The sequence below is a fragment of the Lactuca sativa genome, chromosome 6 (assembly GCF_002870075.4).
Source record: "Lactuca sativa cultivar Salinas chromosome 6, Lsat_Salinas_v11, whole genome shotgun sequence".
Classification (NCBI taxonomy): Eukaryota; Viridiplantae; Streptophyta; class Magnoliopsida; order Asterales; family Asteraceae; genus Lactuca; species Lactuca sativa.
The window spans coordinates 111,359,154-111,379,587 of NC_056628.2; positions in this window are offsets into that span (position 1 = coordinate 111,359,154).

Consider the following 20,434-nt stretch of genomic DNA (forward strand, 5'->3'; position numbering starts at 1 on the left):
AGAAGTGAAGATTTGGGTGTTGTAGGATGGTTGGCTGAAAATGTGATTTGATGAAGAAGATAAATCGTAGGGCTTTGTACATGTCCTTACTCTACCACTGAGTTAAAAGAAAAGAGCTTGGTTCATGAAATTCTAAAATGGGTCACTTTGCTATGTAGATAGAATACACTTCTTATATAAGTATAAGAAGTCCATCTACAGTTTAGTGGTAAAAGTGTGTTTTGTTCTGTTAACTCCCTTAATAGTCAAGCGGTCTTTGATTTGATTCAAATTCCGATCAAAAACTTTATTTCAGCAAAAGGATTGAATCCTTTACCTTTCAATGACACATTCAAGGAAAAATATAAATTTTTGGGATTTTTATCCAAATGTCAATCAAAAAAATGAAAACTTGGATTATAAAATTACAAAAAAGAAAATGGATCAATTCTTCCAATTGAATTAGTATGATTTAAGAATCCATAGACGAAAATAGAAAAGTACACTTCTAATTCTTAATCATAACTAAATATTTAATTTTTATTTGCATCTATAGGGAATAAATTAAAGCAAAATAGCTATTAAAGAATATCTTTAGTTTACCAGAGACATCGACATATTATTTTAGCTCAGTGGAAATAAAATCCTTTTCCGTAGGACCTTCTCAAAAAGTTGAAATACCTCGACTTTTTAGAACATGTCTAAGTCAATAGCAATCATTTGAAGCACTTCTTTTTACACTATTTCGGAAACTCAAGGACTCAATCGTATGAATATGTAAAATACAGGATTTCCAATCCTAGCAGGAAAAGGATGGAAACATACTCTCAATTTAAAGTGAGTAAACAGAATTCAATACTCGGTCTTATAGATACATATAGAACTTTATGGCAAGCCTTATTCGATGGAAGTCGTATCTACAGCTTGGAGAGAGATCTTTCATATCTTTCGAGATCTACCTTTCAATATGGGGCAGCGGGGGGGGGGGGGGGGGGGGGGGGATGTTATTTTAGCCCTATAAAAAGAAAACTGATTCTTGAACCCCCTTCATGCGCATGTCACTTCAAGGTACTGCAGAAGAAAAAATTGTTAACATGTTGGTTATTTGTATTATGTACACAGAAAAAATCATTGGCTTATCAAATTATGTATCGATCCATGAAAAAGATTTAACAAAAGACATAAAAAAATCACTATCTATTTTATTTCAAACAATACATGGAGTAACTCCGAGTATAATAGTAAAAGAAAGACTTGTATGCGGATTCACTCATCAGGTTATCAATGAAATAGGATCCACACAAGGAAAATCACATGCCATTCGTTGGTTATTAATAACATCTCGAAAACGTGTAGGTCGAAATATGGCTTTTAAATTATGTTCCAAATTAGTGGATGCTATCAAAACGAGTGGAGATGCCATACACAAAACGGAAGAAACTCATAGAATGGCAAACAGAAATAGAGTTGTTGAATCATGAAAGTGACCCTCTTAAACTTGACCTACCGCAACCTTCCAAGATCCGCAGTCAAGTTAGCTCAGCAACCGTATCCGAAGTCATCGTCATCCGCAGTTCACTATCTACCTTTCTTAGTTTAGCTCTGTATCTGCTTTTCTTATAATACTCTCTTTTGTCCAGTATGCCTTGCATGGCTACGTTTAGATAGTTGAACAAGTGTAATCTGTGAGCCTCTATATATAGGACTCAATGTTTCTTATTTCAAATACAATATCAGATAACACTTCGCATCTTGAATCTTATATCTAGTGCTATTTCTCTCATCTCTCTCTTACTAGTAAAGTTCACTATATTATATCTGAATACCACCTCTCTTCGGAGCAAGTCATTCTTGACTTAATCACTAAGCTTGATCTCACTTACTAACTCGGTCTGAATGCATTCCTTGTTAATAATCAACTTATGTGTATACTTGATATAACACATGCTGTCATTTATATTTCCTTACATTTCCGCACCTAACTCTCTAACTATCTAACTCTAACTTATTATTATTGTTGAGCTTTTAGATCCATTAAGATAAACTATTCCGCAACTATACTTGTTCTAACGTTTGTTCAAGTGTGTCTCAAGTTTTTCTCTCAATAATTGGTATCAGAGCCAAAGTGGTTGCCTTTTGAAGCAAAACTCTGATTTTCAAAAAGCATTCTATACCACTTGTGACATCCCCAAAATCACGGCCAGAAAAGTCCGATTTTCATTTTTAAAATAATTTCAGAGTAAATCCTTTTGATTTGAAAGAGTTGCGGAATTTCTTCCCAAAAACAAAGTATGATAAAATAATATTTACCAAAGCATTTCGTAAAGAAATGTATTTTCATTATATCATCAAAACTCGGGATGTCATGTTCCGATACAGACCATAAAGCATAAACGATAACATTACAAGTCGTTCAACATATATATACATATACAGACTTGTAAACAAAACAAATTGATGATTCATCCATCTTATGCCCTTGCGCCACTTCTTGTAATACAAATAAACTGAGTGTGTCAGACTTGGGAGCCTGGTGAGCATATAGGGTTTTCAACCCACAATAAATAATTATATTTAATTCCACCAACCAACAATAACCCAATTACACATTCCCGTTATTCTCACTTTACGTCCCTAAGACAACTAACATAAGGGACCTAGTCTAAGAATATTTCATCGGGGCGACAACGCATGCTTCGGGGGTTCCTCAGCAATATAAGTCAAATAAGGCAACCATGAGGGGGCTGGAGTACAGCGAATGAACACCCAAGTTCATTAACACCTACAGGTGGCGAGCCTGCTAGCGTTCCATAGGACTGTCTAGAAAAGTCTGTGGTTACATTTAAACTCCGCTAGATGACTGAATCAAAAACAACATCGAGGCCTCTCATTTGTTTATTACACACCAACTATCTACCCATGTTCTACCCAACATATTAGTAGATAAAAATATACATTTTTATACATAGTTTAAAACCTTTATATCATGCTTTAATCAATACATATTCCACATAACAGATGAGGCACACACACATAACACGTATTTCATAAAGAATAAATTAGATCTATGAGATAGAAGAGAGTGAATATACATTCACACATATAACAATAAAATATACACATAACACGTATTTTATATAAAATACTTCATAATTATGCGTTAGAAGAAAGTAACTACACACTCACTTGATCAGAAGATGATCAGACAACACTACGACTTATAGAAGTAGTATTCTTCGGTAGATCTGGAAGATCTTCACAAAAATCGAACTTCTCGCGGGCAGAGCTTCGGCTCGGGAATCGCACTTCTCGGGATCTCAAGAGCGTAAAACTTCTTTCTAAACTTGGATAGAAGATTCGGGGTGTCGGGATGGCTTCGGGGGTTTACACACAGAGCTTCGGCACAAAAAAGAGAGGAAATGAACAAATATGCCCAGAACCCTCGCATCCTATTTATAGGAGGCTGAAGCCTCGTAGTACGCTGGGCGTACAGCTTTACGCGGGGCGTACGCGTCCGAATTTGTCACTGCATGCGTCATCCGAAGAACTCGAGTGCGAGGCGTGTCATGCTTCGTTGTACGCTGGGCGTACTTCGGATGAGTCTGATGACTCCCCTTCGGATAATACCGGATTTATTAATTAAATTTAAATATTAATTATTTAATAAACTTCAAAAATTCATATCTTCTTCATACGAACTCCGTTTTCGACGTTCTTTATATCCACGCGTAGGTGAGACTACGCTCTACAACTTTCGTTTAGACTCCGTCGGCTAATTTTGAATTTATTTTTATTATATTATTTTTAGTAGGCCCGGACAGGAAAACTTCGTTATAAATTCATAACTTCTTCGCCCGACGTCCGTTCTCGCCTAACTTTTCATCGTTTCACTACAATTAACGAGATCTTCGATTCTCGTTTAGATTGTTTCGGCTAAAAACCGCTCGATCTCAAATCGAGTATTCGGGCTGCATATAGCCAAGTCGAAACTTCAGAAAATCATAACTTCCTCATACGAAGTCAGATTTGGGCGTTCTATAGATATATTCGGAAACCTCGTTTCGGCCACTACAACCTTATGCAAAGATAATGAGTTTATTTTACACTTAAATTTTGACGCTTATTTTATTCTTAATTAATCAAATCTCATAATTAAGCAATTTAGCACGAAACACATAATACACAAATAATGCGCTCTTATTATTTCAAAACGGGTTACAAAAGTTAACCTAGACTATTATGATAAGTTATTAATTAACTTGATGATCGATTAGATCTATGTAACAGGTAAGCGATGAATATATAAACAGTAAATAACCCAAGTATGAATCAAGATGTGTCGAATGATTAGATTACTCAATCCTCAGCAGAGCTCGACTAAGAACTTCCGCTGTAGAGGATTCTAGGGTTACAAAAGATAAGAACTTGTACGCTATCAAATCTCTATCAATCTCACGTTAAGAATACATGCAAGCATCTATATATAATAAACCCTAAACAAAACTCACGGATGGACAGGCCCATACCGGAGATACATATTAGACTAACTAACGAGCCCAATAGACGCAACACAAAATGCGACCCAACAATCTCCCCCTTTGCGTTAAATTGGAGTGAGACTACTTCTTCTTCTTGCTTGGGCCAGCAGCGGGAGCCTTCTTTACGGTATCAAACAGACGTGTGATAAGAGCACGGATAGTCTGTCTGAACCGAATGTACCATTGAATCATATCATCAAAGTACTTGATATCATCCGCTGTGTTCTGCTTGCATCGATGGATGATCCCTAAAACGTGTTCCAAACATGCAGTGGTATAGAGATGTTTGTCTGCCAAGGCAAAAAGACATTTCTATCCTTCGTTCCTGGTAAACATGACAGAGTTTCTCTTCGGGTCAATCTTCCCCATCTGCATCATGTTGAGATCACTGGCAGAGCCAATAGGAGATATGGTAGGCTTCTTTTTAAATACGCTCGCAATCTCCTGATCCATCAAAGCAACTTCCATGATGTAGCATACAAGCATCCTCTTAAAATGGTCGATGATCGGACCATATTCAGCTTCGTTTGTCAGAAGGATGTTGTGCAAGATAATCCAATCATGGGGATTAAGGTTGGGAAGATCTGCAAGTGAGATGGCATGTTCGGTCTTGGCAGATCCCCGAAGTACCTTGAAGCGAACATTGGTGAAGTTACCTTCCCTGTACGGCTTCAGGACCCGAACATTGACGATTTTCTAAGCGCTCCAAGTCTGGTATTGGGTTTGAGCAGCCTTCAGATAAAAATCGATTAAGTCCCGATCAACCTGTGGATGAGGATGAGGAAACTCTGCAATGTTGTCAAAGGCATGAAAAACAAACGCCTTTCGGGTTAGTGGCATGTCGAACTGTGAGTCGACAGTATTGGAACGATCTAAAGAGATCACAGGTTCCAGCCACAAGATACTTGGTGTGTCAATGGCTTCCTTAATCAGCCTCTCAAGAGTCCAGGAAGGAAAAAGAGTTTTCCTGCTCTCAAGAAGGTCGTGGGCTTCTTTCTGTTTTCCTTTCGGCTTCTTTAGCCTCTCTAGCCACACGAGCACTAATGTCAGCCTCGTTGTTTCGACTTTGCCGCTTCAGAATGTCGGCAATTGTCTCTTTATCATCATCTTCACTCTCCTCAGCAATGTTTTTGCCTTTGTCTTTCACACCAGAACCGGAGGCTTGGCCGACTGGAGGAGGTTCGGTTGTGTGAGTTGCTGAAGTAGGAGGTGGTTGAGACACTTGTTCTTTTTCTCCCCCTTGTTTCGGAATGGATACGAAATCAAGGAGCGCTTCGATTTTGCTGAGTAGAGCGAGGGCGGGAGCGAGCTTCTCTGCAAGGGTACGTCGTACTGAATAATTGATGATGGGGTCATGTGCTTCAAGGATGTTGGAGATAGCAGAGTGGACATCCGAAACACACGATTTAACCACCTCTCTTTTAGATCGAAGAGAGTCAATCTCCTATTGACAGTTAGAGAGTTGAGTACTCTTGACCTTCAGAGCGGTAGTCTTCCTTGCGAGAGCATCCATGAGAGAGTTCTCGACAGCTAAGTCTTCTTGAAGCTTGGAGAGACGCTCCTCAATGGTGGTTCTGAAAGCTGAGTTATCGTCCGAAATAGACTGTCTAAGAGAGGTGAACGACTTCAGCTCAGAAGCGACTGATGTAGCCAACTGGTTGATGATGGGTTCCAGCGTAGTCTTGGTGGCTTCAGCACTTTCCTATAAAGATTTCAACAGGGAAGAGACATCAATAAATAGTTTATCGACTTTTTCGGTCGCAGCCTGACAGGCTTTGGTTGAGGCATCGATGGCGGCAGTGGCGGAATCAAGGGAAACTTGATGAGCTTTGGAAAAAGCCTCAACAATTTTCTGAATTGCAGCTTTAGATATGGATGAATGAGAAGTAGAAGAGGAGGCGATGAGCGAGTCGATTTTGTCATGTAGCTCCTTGAGATGCCTTCGGGTGACAGGAGCGTCGTCATCGTCATCACTTTGTACTTGAAACGGACTATAATAGACCGAGTCAAAAGTCATATTTTTCCCGCCAAGGAGTGGTTCTTCATCCTCTGATGTGTGAGTAGGAGAAGATGGTGGTGGTGAAGCTGGTGGTTCGGTGGTAAAGGTAGGTTCAGGTTGGATGGTGTGTTCGGTAGTTGGTGCGGGTTCGGGTGTTGGGGTAGATTTTGGTGCGTTAGTATGAACCCCCATATCAGATATGTTGGTTCTAACATCTGCAGTGGTGGTGGTTGTTGCTTCGGTAAAGATTGGTGGTGGTATTGGGATAGAAGTAGGTGGTATTTGAGGGGTGGAAGTTATTGTTGGGTTTTGAGCAATCTAACACTTCCTAAGTGTGCATGCAACCCTAATAAACCTTGGATCTATGTTTGTCTAATACATGCAAAATAATAATTTTTCCAAGGTTCATAACCTATCTAACATGGCATGGGATACTTTTAAACATAAAAGAATTAGATGAGATTACATACCTTTTGATGATGAGTTTGATTCCTAAGGAGTTTGAGGGCCAAGCACCAATAGTGTGAATGCCTCAAATGGAATCACAAATCACCACAAACTCTTGGAAAACTTTAGAGAGAGTGTATACACACATAGAAAATCGGCCACACACACAAAACCACACTAGTGGCTATTTCATGCAACATAAGCATGCTTATATAGTGTGCATGGTTAGGGTGAAACCCTAATAACCCATGACCTTTCCTTTTCCAAGGATCCATGGGTTAAAAGCTCCATGGATCATCCATGGACTTCCATATAAGCCTAGCCCATTAACAAATGAGTGTTAGCCCACACCATATAAAACAATAGCCCACAATTTAATTAGTCTTCCTTTTAATCTCTAAATTAATTCATAATTAATTTAAGACTAAGATCAATTAAATAACTTCATATTAATATATTATAACTTACAATATATTAATAAACATATGTGTATAACTCTCATAAAATTATCCATAAATAGTTCGGGTGAAGTGCAACCCAAATGGACCATGCCGGGTCGGGTCAAGTATGTACCAAATAAGTTATGGACTTAGACATCTTATCCAACAATTATGGGGGGAATAGAAAAAGGTATTGTGACCGGTGGAGAGGAGACAGGAGAAGGAGAAACATGAACTTCAGGGGTTGGAGATCGTGGTGGAGTGTTGCCACGTTGAGATCCATCCGAATCAGAACCTTCGTCCTCAGATTCGCTTGAGGATGAAGCGATAATCAACTTTCGTCGCGGTTGGGTTTTTCTCCTCTTCTGCGGTGGAGATTGAGCAACTTTGGTAGTTTTCCTCTTCTTGGGAGATGGGCCTTTCGCCCCCTTTGCCACCTGTTTTCCCTTGTCAGCCTTCTTGCCTCTAGCAACAGGCTTTTCAGCATCATGGATTGATTTCAGCATCTCTGGAGTAAGATCCCTCGGACCAGAACGTCTGAACTCCTTATACGTTTGAATGATCCTGCTGTCAGCCGGAACATCACCATACATCGTTTCCGGGATAGACCCATTGAATGGAAACTTAGAAGCATCCGACACAATGATCTTCGTGGTATGGAAAGTACCAATCGAAGACATTGGAGCACCAGCGACAGTGGGGACGTGGTACTTGTCCATCACCCATTTCGTGACAATAGTCCAGAACCGGGCGTATGAGATCTCTGAGTGCCGGGAGATCGAAGAGAGACTCTGGATAAGTTGTTGCCACATGACTGACCCGTAGTCCATGTTGATGCCATTGTAGATCCCGTACATGATGGAGAGAAATAAACGACTTGCCCCATCGGATCCAGCACTTCGTTCAGATAAACCCTTGAAAAGAACAGTGAACATTCCATTCCACTGTGGAGGTAGGCACGACTTCTTGAATTTCGTCACCGTAGTAAGCACCTCAGTGTACCCCATGTTGTAGAACATGTTGAATAGATGACCCATGGGAATGGTTTCCGGATTAACCCTCGAAGAATCAGCGTCAAACCCTAACAACGAGCAAAACCTTTGCTTTGAAATCGACGCCTTGTGCTCAAAGACATCAAAGAAAATCCTGTCAACGACCTTGTCGTAGTGTGCTGTGGCAATGATTTGAGACAGGAACTCCATTGGAACAGCTTCAGCCCTGGTAAGAGCAGGATCGATGGAGGAGTACTTCAAGCATTCGATGATAGGAAACATGAATGCATCGTACACCTGAGGAGTGAGATCGATGATCAAACTCTGCTGTGGGGGAATGGGCAGGATGTGAGACGTTGCGTGAACTGAGGAAGAATCTGCCATTGCTGTGAAGAAAGTGGGAGAGATGATGAACAGTGAAGGTTGAAGGATTTCTTGCTCTCTGGAAATATAGGCGTAGTAAAGAGGTAAATGGAGTATCACGTTGCCTTTTATACTGTGGGTAAAGGAGAGAGAAAAATCTTCCCAAATCTTCGGTTGATAAACGAAGGGTTTTTCGGAGGTGACTGACGCATGACAGTTGGCATAGCCGATGATCACGCATGAGAGAGAATGTCAGGCCCTAATTACACGCCTTCCCATCAGACGCCGTTTGGATATGAAACGGTTCCTATTCGCACGCGGTTCCCTGTTGCGCCGTTTGAAATCAAATCGATTGGAGTCCCGCCGTTTGAAATCATTTCGTCATCTTATCCCTTTAGAATGAAACGACATCTTTAAAATTAAATCGCCACGTGGATCAATATTAACCACTACGTTTGAAAACAGCCAACCCAATTAAAATTCCTTAGAATTAATGAAACCGGAATTTTGGAAAATCAAAAAGATTTTCGTGCTGAGTGTGTAAAAGAAAAAGAAATAAAGCAACACTTTTGAGGGATTATGTGATGTCAATAAAGACACGAAGCAGTGGATCCCGGGCACGAATCTCTTCCTTCAAAGTCAAGAGAGACTTTAAAGTGTTTGTGTGGTTTCCCGTTGAATAACGATCAGACACTTATGAAGAAGTGTTGAAAGACTTCTTTTAATTAGGCTTATGAGGGTGGCTTTCGCTTCGATTCAGAATTCCTAAGCTTGATATAAGATAGAGATCGAACAAAGTATTTGCGAGACCAATGTAGTCTGTTGAACAAGTAGGTTGGAGATAATTTAATTGGCAAGGTAAACTATTGTACGTGAAATCTCAAAAAAAATTAAAACTGGATCCCAAGGGAAGAAATGTTATTGGACTTAACAATTTCATAGGAATCACTCAAAAGAAAAAAAATAGAGATTTCATGTTGTACCCCCATGGAGAAGTTCGTCAATTCATTAGTGAAAGCTAGAGCAAATTAATTGTTCACCGTCAATGCATAATAGGTATTGAATTTTGGGTTTCACTTAGCACGTAGTGACACGAAGCTAAGATCATGAACACAGAAATTGTGCAACCATAAACCTCAGTGGTAATGTCTGAGAGTCTCAAGGGTTACGTTTGTGAAACGAGTGAGATGGAGAAAAATGATGTAGATGGTATAAAGAAACCAAAGTACCTCTGCTATAAAAATAGGGACCAAGCAGACAACTCTTATCTCATGTGAGAAGAGAGTTAGGTAGCTCATGATTAGAATAATTATGAGAGCCTAATTGGGAAGACAAGGTTTGTTTGTACCAAGTCAGTAAGGCTATTATTCAGAATCAGATGAGGCTTTGGACACATACAACAGCATGCTTCTAGGGACACTTAGCTAGTGAAATAATTTACCCAAAACGAGACATAAAAATAAAATAAAAAAATAAGAGCCAATAAAAAATTGTTTTGGAGTTTTTGAATTTATATAAAAAAATTGAATAAAAAGAATTGGTTTTTGGAATTTTTGATAAAATAAAAAAATAAGACATAAAAAAATTATACAAAAAAAATGTTGGAACCGAACCCGAGCGTTCGGTTTATTTCGGTTGAGAAAACTTTGGAACCGAACCCGAGCGTTCGGTCTATTTCGGGTGAGAAAAATTTTGTAACCGAACCCGAGCGTTCGGTCTATTTCGGTTGCCAAAAAAAATTAGATCGAAAAGGAGAAGAATTTTGACAATAAGATAAATGAATTAAGAAAAATGATACAAAAGATTTACAACCATAGAAACTACCTTTGAGTGATAGGCGAAAATCAGATGATACAACTGAACCCGAGCGTTCGGTCTATTTCGGCACACCAGATCAAGACCCGAACTCGAACGTTCGGTCTATTTCGCTTCTTACTTTTGATCTTGAGAGGTAATTTTTGGTACTGACTCCGATTCCATCATTCCAAGCCCTTGTAGAATTTTGTTAAAAGATACTTCAGGGAGAGCTTTGGTGAAGATGTCAGCCAGTTGATCAGTGGTTCGAACAAAATGAATTTCGACGTTCCCATCTTCCACATGATCCTTAATGAAGTGATACCTCAGTGCGATGTGCTTAGTCTTAGAATGTTGCACTGGGTTATGACAAATCCTAATTGCACTTTCAGAGTCGCAATATAGTGGGATCTTTTTCATATTGAGTCCATAGTCCCGGAGTTGGCTTTGGATCCAAATCACTTAAGATGTACAGGAGGCAGCTGCGATGTATTCTGCTTCAGCGGTAGACAAAGATACACAGGTCTGTTTCTTTGATTGCCAGCTAACCAACTTCCCGTCAAGGAATTGGCAGCCTCCAGTGGTGCTTTTCCTGTCTAGTCCACAACCTCCAAGGCCTGCATCTGAGTAGGCTTGAACGAAAAAACCTGAGTTTGATGGATACCATAAACCGAGAGAGGTAGTTCGTTTGAGATACTGGAGTATATTCTTCACTGCAAGCATATGAGGTTCACGAGGATTCGCCTGAAATCTAGCACAATAACAAACAGAAAACATTATATCAGGCCTACTAGCAGTAAGGTACATTAGAGAACCGATCATCTGGCGATATAGCGTAATGTCGACTGCTAGCTTATCCAAGGATGTAGTGAGCTTGGTGTCGAACGCCATTGGAACTTTAACCTTTGAGTCTCCCATCATGCTGAATTTAGCAAGGAGAGTCTTGGTGTAAGCTTCCTGGTTAATAAAGATGCCTTCGGGTCCCTGTCTGATATTTAAACCAAGGAAAAAGTTAATCGGACCCATTGAGCTCATTTCGAATTTAGTCTCCATCAGCTTTCTGAATTCAGCTGTTAAGCTAGGATTCGTTGAGCCAAAGATGATATCATTGACATAGATTTGAACAATCATAAGGTGGTTACCTTCCTTCTTACGAAAGAAGGTTGGGTCAACCGAACCTTGTTTGAATTTGGACATCTTTAAAAACTTGGTTAGCGTTTCATACCAGGCCCTAGGTGCTTGTTTCAGTCCATAAACTGCTTTGTTCAGAATATAGCAGTGATTGGGATATTTTTCATTGACAAATCCCGGAGGTTGCTCCACGTACACCGTTTCTTCGAGTTCTCCATTTAGAAATGCGCACTTTACGTCCATTTGGTAGACCTCAAAGTTCTTGTGTGCAGCGTAGGCAAGAAATATTCGAACAGATTCCAGCCTAGCTACAAGAGCAAAAGTTTCCTCATAGTCGATTCCTTCCTCCTGGCAGTATCCTTTCACCACTAGTCGAGCTTTGTTCCTTATCACATTGCCTTCCTTGTCCATTTTGTTCCTGAAGACCCATTTGAGACCAACAACCGATGCATCTTGAGGAGTTGGAATGAGGCGCCAAACTTTATTTCTTTCAAACTCATTAAGTTCGTCTTGCATAGCTTGAACCCAATCGGAGTGATCAAGAGCAGTGTTAACTGTCTTTGGTTCAACTTTTGAGACGAAAGAATTAAACATGCAAAACTCTACTTTTAAGAATAGAGAAGTTTGCTTTGCCTTCAGTTGAGATCGGGTCAGGACCTTTTCAGAGACATTACCCACAACCTGTGAAACAGGATGATCTCTAGTCCATTTGACAAGAGGAGGGTAATTTGGATCATATGATGGATCTAATTCAGCATTTACCATCTCTTCTAGTTCGGATTGACTGTCATCGTCATAAAACATGTCGGCATTCTCCCCTCGACTGATGAGCTTTTAGGTAAATCTTGACTTTCCAGAGCAACAGGAGTTTCGGGTGGTGTCGAGCTTTCGGGTGTTGCAGTACCTTTGGGTGCAGTAGAGCTTTCGGGAGCTACAGTACCTTCGGGTCTAGTAGAGCTTCCGGGTGCAGCTGGAGAAGAGTTCTCCCCCTCAACTTGTGAACTTGGCTATTTTGAAGAAGATGGATTCTCCCCCTCATCTGAAGCACCGTGCTGAGAAGGTTCAGTTGGAACTGATCCTCCTTCACCCAGTCATTTGGCAGCGTCATCGACGATTTGCTTCAGATGATCAACTTTGTTGTCCGCTGCATTAGCTTCTGAGAGAGTAGCCTTCTCCGGTTCATCGAACAACTCCATAAACTGCTCAAACAAATTTGCAATCGAGGCTGTGGCCTGTTTGAGAGAAGATTTCTCCAACTATTTCTTCTGTGGCCTTCAGCTTCTTGACATAGCTTTCATCGAAAGTCACATAATACGTTTCTTCAATCTTCCTCGAACGCTTGTTTAAAACCCTGTATGCTTTCGAAGTGAGAGAATATCCTAGAAAAATCCCTTCATCGGCTTTTACGTTGAACTTGTTACAATGTTCTTTAGAATTGAAGATAAAGCATCGTGAGCCGAATACGTGGAAGAATTTGACGTTTGGCTTTCTGTTGTTGATGATCTCATAAGGAGTAAGAGTGAAACGCTTATTGAGATAGGACCTGTTCTGCATAAAACATGCTGCAGCAATAGCATCAGCCCAGAAATATAGAGGTAGAGAAGCGAAACTTAGCATAGTTCGTGCTGCCTCACACAAAGATCGGTTTCTTCTTTCGACAATCCCGTTTTTTTGAGGGGTGTAAGGAGCTGAGAAGTTGTGGCTGGTCCCTTTTTCAGCTAAAAAGTCTTCAAATTCTTTATTCTTGAACTCCAGCCCATTGTCGCTTCTGATGTTGCGAACGACTTTCCTCAGCTGCACTTCAACCTGCTTGATGAACATCTTTAGCTTGAGAGTTGCTTTAGATTTGTGCTTCAGAAAGAACACCCATGTAAAACGTGAAAAGTCATCAACAATAACAAGAATATACTTGCTCCCACCAATGCTTTCGATAGACGATGGACCACACAAGTCAATGTGAATCAACACAAGTGGTTCAATGACTTTAGTGTTTATGATGGATGGGTGACTTTGACGACTCTGCTTCCCTATTTCACACGCAGCACACAAATGTTCTCGATCAAACTTGAGCAATGGAAGACCCCGAACATGACCTCCGGTGACAAGTTTGTTGATATCCTTAAAGTTGAGATGGGAGAGCCTTCGGTGCCACAACCAGCTTTCGACAGAGTGTGCTTTGGATAACATACAAATAGCTGGATTTCCTTTGATAGGTTTGAGATTAAGAGGAAAAATTTCGCCTTTGCGCTTCGATTTGAGAATCACTCTTTTTGTTTTCTTTTCTATTATTTCCGAACCCTCATCATCAAACGAAACTTTAAGACCGGTACCTCCAACAAGCTGAGATACACTGATGAGGTTATGCTGTAGTCCTTCAACATATGCAACTTTTCTAATCGTGAAGTCTCCATTTGTAATCATCCCATAACCTTTTATTGTGCCGTATGAGTTGTTCCCGAATTTGACATTCCTACCGTTTGGAAGAGATCGAAATTCCCTCAGTTCTCCCTTCCTCCCTGTTATGTGACGTGAGCAGCCACTGTCAATATACCATTCTTCGTCGAACTGCTCGTCACTGATAACCTGCAAAAATCAAGCAGATTTAGGAACCCAAAGTTTCTTGGGTCCACGTGAGCCTTTCACAGGAACAGGAATAGTAAGAGAGATGTCAACAAGATATGTTCTTTTTATTAAAGTTGTATCATCTTTCTTTTTAATGGTGAAAACTTTAATTTTGTTGGGATTTGTTACAGACGGTTTGGGTTCAGGATTTGACGTTTGGGCCTTGGAATGCTTTTGAACATTCTTGACTGAGGAAACCTTCGATTTTCCTTTCAAATCTGCTGAATGTTTTGGATTTTGAGTTTGAACAGAATTGGATTTGGAATGGGGTTGAGAAGAATTAGAACGAGAGAAGTTAGACTGAGAAGTTTTCTTGACTTGAGGTTCTAGGTGCCCCTTTTGTTTTTGGTCATTAGTGGGACCGAACCTTGAACCTTGATTGCTTTTGCTCTCGGAACCGAACCTATGCTTTCGGTAGCTGGTGTTCTCTGAACCGAACCTTTCCCTTCGGTTGTTATTTCTTTCAGAACCGAACCTGTCCTTTCGGTTGTAACTACTTTCTTGCATTCTCATAGTACTTTTCTCTGACTTGGAATTTTTGTCATGATAAGAGAAATGGGCGTTTTGAGATCACCAAAACTGTTTTTGTTCTGAGAGATTCTTCTTGTATCTCAGATTCCTTTGCTGCTTCTGATCCTTTACTTGCTTCGGCTGTCGGTGGATGTTGGCTTTTTGCTTTTGCCTTTTGTCAGCCGGTTCACTTTGAACTGATGATGTTTCGCTCATGGGAGTGACTTCTTCTACAGGAACTTCTTTTGTACCACTAGTACTTGGCACGTCGGAGTTATCAGGCTTGTTTAGCGGCTCCGACACATATCTGCCTTTGGTTTTCCAGGAAGTCCGCTCTGACAGACCAACAGTTTCGTCTGCATTATCTATAGGAGCAGACCAGAAGAATTCATCACAACCATCTGCATTATCTTCGTTTACAATGGCTGTGAGTTCGGCTGTCTGATGTTCGGTTACTCCTGTGATCTTATATACCTGATTTGGTGTTGTTCTCACCTTTTGGTACACAACAGCCTTTTCTTCTAGAATCGGGGACTTATTTTGGGACAAACGAGCAAACTCCACATAATTTTCAGAAATAAGATTTTTGTGGTTTTCTGGTTCGCTCTTGATAAACTCAGAACAGTCAACTTCATCCTCTACAGAAATTTCACTCATATCATCATCCCCATTAAGCTCAGACGCGTTTTCAACATCTATTTTATTTTCTGAGCTCAAGTTGGCATTCAATGAGTCAAATTTTTGTATGGTTTCAGTCCTTAGTTTCAGTTTATCATTTTCATCCAAAAGGTTTTTCAGCATGTCCTTATGGTCCTTGGATTTTATGAAAGATTCAATTTTGTCTAGACCATACATGTAGGTTGGATTCACATCATCAGAAGAAACTACACTTTCACAATTATATGCTTCAGCGTCGATTTCATCCTCCTTGAATTCAAGGAAGGGAAAAATCATGCAATGAATTTTCTGTCCTATTTCACAGTTCAAATGAAGTTGAGTGATGTTAGAATAAAGATGCTTAGCAATTAAACAAAACACATTTCTTTGTTTCAAAAGTTTCAAATTGTCTCTTTGTAAATAAATGTTTTCGTCTTTGGATTTAATCAGCTCCGACTCCTTCAGCTCTATCCACATCCTCCGTTCCTCACTCTTTGAGGATACCCTGCTTATTTGGTCAGTTAGGTTAGAATTGGTGACCCGTGTTTGAGTTAAACTGCTATCTAGATTTGAGATTCTTGAGTTTAAGCTTTTCAATTCTTTTTCATATGAGTTTTGTGGGACTTTATATGAAATAAAAACGGATTGTACCTTCTTGATTAATTCATCAAGCTCATTGAATTGCACACTGAGAGGTTTCGCTGTGAAGCATAGGTCCTCTCGCTCCTTCGTTTCTTCATTCCCACCGTCTGTATTGTATCCCCTCATTTGAGATACATCTGTCACCATCAAGCACTTCCCACTTCTTTCTTCACCTCTAGCAACATACGCCTTTCCATGAGATGGCTTCCTGACCTCATCATCCTCTGAGTCGGTTGACCAGACCTGCACACCACCGAACTCATCATCCGCTGCCGAACCCTGCACAATTAAAGCATTCATTGAAGGGTTAGCAGTAGCTTTCTTTCTCTTGATATCTTCTAGTTTTTTCATCAGCACAACCTCTTCATCATTTTCCTCGTCCTTCTCTGCCATTTTCTTCAAGACACAGTCTTTGGCATAGTGGTTCTTTCCTCCACAGTAGTAGCAGTTCACACCAGAATCTCCTTCAGCTTTCGGCTCTTTCTTTGGTTCTTCTGCCTTCGGTTCCTCCCTCACCTTTTCAGAACTATAGCTTCCCTGCCAATTCCGATTCTTATTTGTAGGGAATCTTTTCTTAATGAACCTCTTTTGATTTGACACCATCATTGCATAATCTTCAGATGTAAGATCATAATCTTCTAAGTTGAGATCTTCATCCTCTACTACACTTTTGCTTTTGGACAGAAGAGCCAAGGATCCCAAGCTTGAAACCACACTTTTCTCTTATAAGACTATCATTTCTTGGGATTTCAGAATCCCTAATAGCTTTGCCAAAGAATAAGATTTGAATTGCTCATGAGCTTTAACAATGGACACAACTGCTCTCCACTCAGATCTAAGACCATTCAAAAAGGTAACCTTTTGTTCAATCAACTTCCTTTCTATACCGTGTTTGATCATCTTACTAAGAAGATGAATGAAGCGATCGAACGTCTGAGTAACAGTTTCATCGGGATTCTGCTTAAATTCGCCAAACTCTGATAAGAGTAAAGTCTGAATGGAATGCTCTAGATCTTCATCTGTGGAATATAACTCTCGCAGCCTATCCCAGATCTCTTTAGCAGTGCTACATGAACTCACTAGCCTGAACGTATCGGATTGAAGAGCGAATCGAATTAGTCTCAATGCTTTAATGTTGCACTGAAACTTTTCCTTTTCGTCTTAAGCAACATCCTTTACGTCTTTTAACAGATCATTGTACTCTTTCTGAGTTTTAATGATTTTTGACGTTGCAGAATGAGCAAATGGTCCAGAAACTATTGCTTCCCAAATAAGGTATCCATTTTCTTCCGATCCAATGACATAATCTTCGAAGTGATGTGCCTAGACTTGATAATCCTGGGTGTAAAGAATAGGAATCTTCGTCGTTGACCTGATGCTGTTTGAGATATTGATGGGATTTGATTGTGACTCGTCCATGCTTGATCGTTTAATCTGTTTGAAAGATCAGACTTGTAATGAATAATATTAGGGCAAAAAAAATAAATGCTGAGTTACGTCAATTATTGAATGACGGCTCAATAAATATTAGTTAATGCGGAATAACCCTAATCGCAAACTCTTTCACAGAAAAGATGTGTATGAATTACACAGCCTCCTGCTCTGATACCAATTGATAAGTTATTAATTAACTTGATGATCGATTAGATCTATGTAACAGGTAAGCGATGAATATATAAACAGTAAATAACCCAAGTATGAATCAAGATGTGTCGAATGATTAGATTACTCAATCCTCAGCAGAGCTCGACTAAGAACTTCCGCTGTAGAGGATTCTAGGGTTACAAAAGATAAGAACTTGTACACTATCAAATCTCTATCAATCTCACGTTAAGAATGCATGAAAGCATCTATATATAATAAACCCTAAACAAAACTCACGGATGGACAGGCCCATACCGGATATACATATTAGACTAACTAACGAGCCCAATAGACGCAACACAAAATGCGACCCAACATATTACATCAACGAAAATGCCTAGCCTGGAAACGCGGGCGTTACAATTCTCTCCCCCTTAGGATGATTCCGTCCCCGGAATCACACATCAACAAACAAATGCGGATAGCGACTCAACATGTCACTCTCCGTTTCCCAAGTGAGATTTCGCCATTCGAATGTTTCCAACGGACAAGCACTAATTCGACCATCTTGCGCCGAAGCTTCTTAGTCTTTCGGTCAACAATTTCCTCTGGTTCTTCAATTAACCTCTTGTTTTCATCAATTCTCAATTCGGAAATTGGAATTATGTCAGGAACTTCTCCCGTGAACTTCCTCAAATAACACACATGAAAAGTGTTATAAATTCCATTCAGTTCTTCGGGTAATTCGAGCTTGTAAGCTTGGTTCCCAACCCTCTGAAGAACTTTAAACGGTCCAATAAACCTTGGACTCAACTTTCCCCTTTTACCAAATCTTATAAGTCCCTTCCACGGAGAGACTTTAAGCAAAACCGAATCTCCAACTTCAAAAGTCATCGACCTTCGCTTCTTGTCAGCATAGCTCTTTTGACGATCCTGAGCTGCTAACATTCTTTCTCTAATTATTTTAAACTTTTCAGCGGTTTGATGGACCATCTCGGGACCCATAAACTGCTTTTCCCCAGCCTCAAGCCAACAAGACAGCATACGACACTTCTGTCCGTACAAAGCTTGATAAGGTGCCATCTTTATGCTCGAGTGGAAACTATTATTGTAGGAAAATTCTACCAAAGGTAAATGTTCATCCCAGTTACCTAAGAATTCCAGGGTACATGCTCTCAGCATATCTTCAAGTGTTTGTATTGTTCTTTCACTCTGACCATCAGTCTGCGGATGGTAAGCTGTACTTAAACATAGCTTGGTACCCAACTCCTCTTGTAGACTTTTCCAAAATTGTGAGGTGAAACGGGTGTCACGATTCGACACGATCGTTAACGGAACACCGTGAAGCCTCACAATTTCCTTCACGTAAGAATTCGCAAGCTTTTCCATAGACCATTTCTCATTGGCTGCTATGAAATGCGCACTCTTAGTGAATCGATCAACGACCACCCAAATCATGTCGTGACTACTTTTCGTTTTGGGTAGTTTAGTGACAAAATCCATTGCAATGTCTTCCCATTTACCCATAGGCGCAGGTAAAGGTTCTAAACTCCCATATGGTTTCTGATGTTGTGTCTTGACTCTCGCACAAGTCACACACTCGGCCACATACTTTGCAACATCAAGCTTCATCGTCGGCCACCAGTAGTAGGGTTTCAGGTCCCTATTTTAGTGCTGCCAGGATGAATTGAGTACATGGTTTTGTGAGCTTCTTCCATCAGAAGATCTCTTATTCCTCCTGACTTAGGTACCCAAATACGATCTTGGAATACCTTCAGTCCATGACCGTTTGTACCAAACACCAACATTTTTCCCAAACGTTCCTCCTTCCGGTCATTCTTTTCAGAAGCTTCTTCTTGAGCTTTCTTTATACTCTCCACAATTGTCGAGACAACTTCTATTCTCAACGCTCTTGGCCTTTTTCTCTCAACATTGACTTTCCGACTAAGAGCATCAGCAACAACATTAGCTTTACCGGGATGGTAAAGTATCTCACAGTCGTAGTCCTTGAGTAACTCTAACCAGCGTCGTTGCCTCATATTTAAGTCTCTCTGATTAAAGAGATATTGAAGACTCTTATGATCAGTGAAAAGTTTGCACTTTGTGCCATAGAGGTAATGCCTCCATATTTTTAGAGCGAAAACTACCGCTGTCAACTCCAAATCATGAGTCGGGTAATTCTTTTCATGCTCCTTTAGTTGTCGAGACGATATGCTATCACCTTTTCTCTTTGGGTCAAAACACAACCTAATCCAACCCCAGACGTATCGCTATAGACAGCGAAGTCTTCAAATCCATCAGGTAGAGAAAGTATCGGTGCCTCGCATAGCTTCTTCTTTAGCTTCTCGAATGCTTCTTTATGCTTATCATTCCAAGCATAAGTGGCTCCTTTATGGGTCAAAGCTGTTAATGGAGTAGCAATCGAAGAAAAGCCTTGGATAAACTTTCGGTAATATCCGGCTAATCCTAAAAAGCTTCGGATCTCCGTGGGACTTTTTGGTTGTTCCCACTTCATTACAGCCTCAATCTTTGCTGGATCGACCATTATCCCTTCCTGGTTGACCATGTGACCTAAGAATTGGACTTCTCGAATCCAAAAATCACATTTGGAGAACTTCGCATACAGCTTCTCCTTTTTCAAGACTTCTAACACTTCTCGCAAGTGTCTTCCATGCTCCTCTTGGCTTTTCGAGTAAATCAGAATGTCGTCTATGAACACTATCACGGATTTATCAA